We start from the raw sequence: 5,882 nt of genomic DNA, 5'->3' as shown, positions 1-5,882 counted from the left end.
TTTTCTGTGTGTTGGCTTTTAATGTTCTCATGAGTGCCCAGAACCTGCTTTTAAAATGTTTCCTTTGATCACCCCTATGAACAGTCCACCCCCAGTTTTTACTTCTTGCTGAGGGGGAGGGACAGCCAGGAGACTCAAGCAGCATTCTGTCTGGGTTCAATGAATGTACATACTCGGGGGGGGGGGGGTAGGATTACAAGAGCTGGCCCTGCTCTGCTCTACATGTGTTCGGTTGGCTGTGGCAACAGGCCCTATATATGTCCAGAAAGTGTTCGCACACACTGGCTTGTTAACATCGTCATGAGAAGCAGGAAGCCCAGAGCACAGGCATGCAGACCGCCCTGTGCATGTACGGTCCGGTTATGCCAACTACATGGTAAATCAGTGGTGGGTCTCCTGCCCCCTCCTCACCCTCCTGCGAATTCCTTGTATCCGCAGTGACCATTTGAATCGCATGGCACCTGGATCATGAAATTCCCCAGCACTTTTCTTTCACTACTCGTGAAAGCAAGGAGCATTATTCACACGGAATGCATGTGAAATTGTGCCAGGAGAATACGATGCCGTGCCCAGTGCCCTCCTAAAGATAACCTGGCTCACGGTCTCCCAAAAACCACCAAGCCCTGCTGTTTTGTGGCATAGCAGGCTTGCCAAATATTGCCCATAAGGCTTCTGTGACTTCAAAAGCTTTTAGAAAAAGAGCTGCCATCTCCCATAATAGTTTTGGGCTACAGGCAACCCCCTATTTATGTGAGGGTTAAATTCCAGGTCATTGCACACATCAGTGGAGGGTGCATAAGGCCGCCCCATTCCGCCCCTGTTTCACCCTCTTCCAGTGCCAAAGAGGGTCACATGTGCATTGAAAGTGCGGAAATTGAGAGTTGCCTGTATTAACATTTTTGTGCCCTATCCGTTTTAAGTGTAAACATAGCTAGGAACAGCTTCCACACATTTTATTATTATCACCATGAGTTATTTCCCATAAGAAACAAGTTCTAAGTGGTTGACAGTATATGTGCTCTTGCACATGGGATTCATGTACCCTGTGCATGAATAACAAATTACAGATGAGATATTCACTGCTTGTGGATTGCATTAAGCTATTGGTCTTTATTTGTGCAGTCTGCAATCTACACCTCCATCAATTATACAACAGCGTGATTCTATTTCTCCCAGACAGAACACTTCCTTTGCGACACATAGAAATTTGAACAAAGCGTGGCAGGAGGGAGGTAAAATGAGGGAGCAGGGAAATTATTGAAGTCCTGTGTGCGCACAACACACATGAAAATACAAGGAAAGCCTCTGGGTGATGTTTCACCTTTTGTCCCATGGATACTGTGGACTTCCCATAATTTTCCAGAACAAGGACTGGAGTCCTATCCAAAAAGAGCTTGTCTGGTGACAAATGGATCTTCTTGCCAAATATTCTGTGTCCCCCTCTTTCCTTCCAGCTCCTGCTCTGTCTCCTTTAGCTCTTTATGAACTGAGTGGTTTATTGTTCTTCAGTTTCTGTCAGACTTTCTGGATTCAGTAGTAATAATGTTTGGCTTTCCCCATTTGCCTATCTTTATGTTTTTAGTATGATTTCTCTAGAGGCATCTCAAAATCCCCTCTGTACATCTGGGAAAATCTATGGGATAGAATTCTTTTATTAAAACAGTGCAGATTAACCCAGCAGATACACAGCAAGACAGTGCAGCAATATTTGAAGGAAAGTGTCTGTAATGCTTTCTCCCTCTTTTTGTTTACAACACAGGCACATTTGCCAGCAATTTTACTGCGAGGCCCACATAGCTCCAGAACAGATTGTATCTGGAAAAGATAATAAGTAAGACGTAACTGTGTCAGGAAGATACTTTTAAGCCTTAACAATTTTACTGTTGCTGTTAAAGCAGGAGGGGGTCTTGTGGCAGTTTTACATTCTTTATATTTAATAAAGACTGTCTTTTAAACTGAATTAACGTTCCTTCATCTCTGCACATTGGGAACACACTCTTGGTTTTGTGGAATGCGCAGGTAATTGGAAATGGGCAGCATGTTTTTCAACTGTGCCACATACTTTACACAGTTAAATGTACCCAGCCTAGCATACCTTGCTCAAAATAGTTCCCTCTTCACAGCCACAGTGCTAAGGAGAGCAAATATATAAAGAGGGGCTCTGGTTTTCATAGCTGGAATGCTTCAGGGAATAGGTGGTTCTTCAGAAATGTTTTGAAGGAAAAGGAGGTTGATGCAGTGTTTGTAGATACACTTCGTCAAATTTCCCTGCACATGCACAAGCGTTGCAAAGTCCAAAATGTGTGGGGGGGGCACATTTGTCCATTTGTCCATCCTCACAAGTCACTGTTCCACTACTCTCTTCCGCCTGCGGCAAAGGGCAATACAGTATAGTGTTGTTCCATGTTTTTTAAAAGAAAAAAATGTGCTACTACTCACCATGAAGTTGTTGCAGTAAGTGCTACATGTTTAACATTTGGAAAGAAAAGGTGCCGGTGCTGCGTACCTTGAGTACCCCCAGAAAAAAGCACTGGTTGTTGGATATTGGATTTATGGGATCTGCCTTCCAGATCCATTTTGGATCAGGCACTGATCTCTCATCAGAGTCTGGGCTGATCAGAAATGGATCTCTTTTGGTTCATCGCTGCTCAATCCAGAGTAGAATGGAAAGGAGCTTACAGCACACACATGTCCAAATTACACCTCCCTCTACAGCACGTGCAGAAATCGCCTTCTTGACTGTTGGACCCACTATTGCTCTCTTTGTATGCAGGCGAAGCCCCTAACTCAGTGAGGGTTTGAGACCTATCGGCTACCCTCACCTGGTTTAGTTGGCCAATCAAAGCTGTTTCCCAGAGTGTGGCCGCTGTTGCATATTGACAGCTTCTAGGAGAGCTGAGTCCAGGGTAGTGACCAAAGGTAGACAAACTACCCCAGAAGGAGCACAATGTGCCCCCCACCCAGAGGTACTACCCCTCTCATAACACCCCATGTACCATGAGACGTACTGTATATGCATTTAAATTACAGTGGTACCTCAGGTTACATACGCTTCAGGTTACAGACTCCGCTAACCCAGAAATAGTGCTTCAGGTTAAGAACTTTGTTTCAGGATGAGAACAGAAATTGTGCTCCAGCAGCGCAGCAGCAGCAGGAGGCCCCATTAGCTAAAGTGGTGCTTAAGGTTAAGAACAGTTTCAGGTTAAGATCGGACCTCCGGAGCGAATTAAGTACTTAACCCGAGGTACCACTGTATAGTGATTGTTTCTAAATTCAGATCTGTACATATAAGTTAGCACCTGCCAATCTGTGTCATCTTTTGACCTCATTTTGGTGATGAATTTCTTCTCTTTTCCCCCTTCTTTTTTTGATATTTATCCTTTTTTGTGGTCTCCCTACCTGTGGGTCAGGATAGCATGAAGGCAATCTGAAGCACATACAACACCATTCTAGTTTTATATATGGTGTCAATGTGCTACTGGCAGACAGCGCAGTGAATTCAACAAAAATAAACAAATGGTGTTTTTTAAGCCATGAAATGTAAGTAAACTTCACCCCACACAACTTTAGGCGAAAGCAAAAATGAAATCAACAGTGTGAGAGGAGCTCGGCACAAATTATGATAAACAGAAAATATTCGTGTATTTCGTAACTTTTTGGAAACTGTATGTCTGTAAATACAAGTGCATTGCTCTGACACCAGTTAAAAATCTTGCAACAGCCATTTCTCCTACAGCATCTTAGAAAGATTGCTTTTTTTGACTCTCTAACATTCTAGCTAGCACTAAACATAGAACTTCATTCATCATCACCTAAGCCAAGACTGCCAAGGGAAGCCTACCCTTCCTGAGCTAAAAGTGGCAACACTCCAGTATTGGCAGAAATCAAATGAATCATTTCCTGCTTTTAGCTTTAAATAAATAATCAAAAAAGATTGTCTAGCTTCTGGTCCAAAGGTAATTTTTCACAGTAAGGCACAGGAGCCCATTTACAGTGAACATGAGTGTGGAGAATTATTCTGGTAACTATCACTGCTAGAATCTAGTGGACTTGTGGACTAGATGAAAACAAATAGCCAAAAAGCATTTTATCATGATAAAACAGGTCACACAGAGAGACACAAAGAAGAAAGCTGCCAAGTAGATGCACATGTTCTGGAGCCCCATGCTTTGTTAAACTGGGAAGCAAAGGGCACACCCCGTGGGTTAACTTTTTGAATAGAAGAGCCTTATTTGACATTTCTGCAGTCTGCTACACATTCATGTCATTCATCATTGTATCATATTATATGTACTGACCACAAGACAGGCAAGAAATGTCTAAATAAATAAACTAAATTCATGTATTGTAAAAAATATCTAAAAATACATCTGGATCACAACCTTTACTATCATCTCCAAAACAAAACACAAAAATGGCTGGACGTCTGCTACAAGGAGCAAGGACTGTTCTAGTTAGGCATGGAAAGAACTTTCTGGTGTTAATCAGTAAAACTGGTACAAACTAGAATGGGAAATTGCATTATTAGAAAAATTAACAAATAAATTGAGCATTGCACAAAGTCAGACTAGGAAAGCTAGACTTACTATGGTGTGGTCTGATTTTATAATATTTACTAATATTGAAGAGCATGAACAACCCCCTTTTCCAGGTTTGATTGATATAGGCTTTTTCTTTCCTTCTCACATGATGTATTGAAAATAGCAAAAAAGGTTCGAATTTTTATGTATAAACTTTCTAATTTATTTTGAACTCATCCATTCAAAGAGAAATGAATACCAAACTTACCTGCACGGTGGCTATGTTTTGGATAAGGCATACATTACAGAGCTCTTGATTTATTGATTTTGGTTTTAAATAATTATCTACTGTTGTTTTAGTTACCTTTTCTCCCTTTCTTTAGTACTTTATTATCTGCCAATCTTATGTTGTGTCAGTTTGTTTCTTTGACATGTATAATGCTGTTTCATTTTTATGTGTTTTAAAATGTGATAAATATTAATTTTAAAAATCAAAATAATCTGGAATATATCAAGCTCAAGTCACCATGAGTTCCAAAAGAGTCTGATAATGAACAAAGAACAGCCCAGCTCTTCCAATAGCATACCACAAACTGATTTTGAAATTCCCATCAACTTTTCAGCATTTGGGGGCGGGGGGGGGTAAAATTCTAGTGGGTGTGGGGGACTGGTTGTATTGTTCTTGACATCCAGGGCCAGGTTTCTACAATGTTCCCAACATCCATGGGGAATACCTAATGTTGGTGACTTGTTCCTTCAGGACCTGCTGAGGCTCAGCATCCCATGGAACTTGGTTATGTAGCTATGGTGTTCAAGCTGGCAGTGGACTGGTCTACCGAGGAAATATAGATCAATTTTATACTACTTTATCTGTAGACCGCCATAATGTAGGCACATCCATCTCTACTACATTTCCTTGATAATAAAAGCAGAGCTTCCAAATTCTGTTTTGAACTCACCCATGTCTTCATGCGCCTGTGGTTGGGAAGTACAAACCAGCCCTCAGGAAAAGAACTCCAAGAAAAATAAATATTGTCTCTAACCATCATGATATGATACACACAAACATGTGCACTCTCTCTATGAAACCAACAGTTCTTAAGACATGTTGTGCCTACAGGTAGCAATACATGTGGCATCTTTTGAAGATCAAGTTCTCAACTGAACAAAGAGCCACTGGGGGACTGTGAGAAGCAGGAACAGAGGGTGCTCCCTCATAAAAGCCTGGCAGGTTTTTAACACAACTTGCATTTTGGAGGCTGGCATACCCTAATACATCATTTATTTTATACATTATTAATACATTAAAAAAATTCACAGTTTGGAACCATGTCCAAAAATAGTACGTTATTTGTTTATCAA

The sequence above is a fragment of the Podarcis tiliguerta genome (genome assembly GCF_965153285.1).
Source record: "Podarcis tiliguerta genome assembly, chromosome: 9".
NCBI lineage: Eukaryota > Metazoa > Chordata > Lepidosauria > Squamata > Lacertidae > Podarcis > Podarcis tiliguerta.
This window is presented reverse-complemented; position numbering follows the sequence as displayed.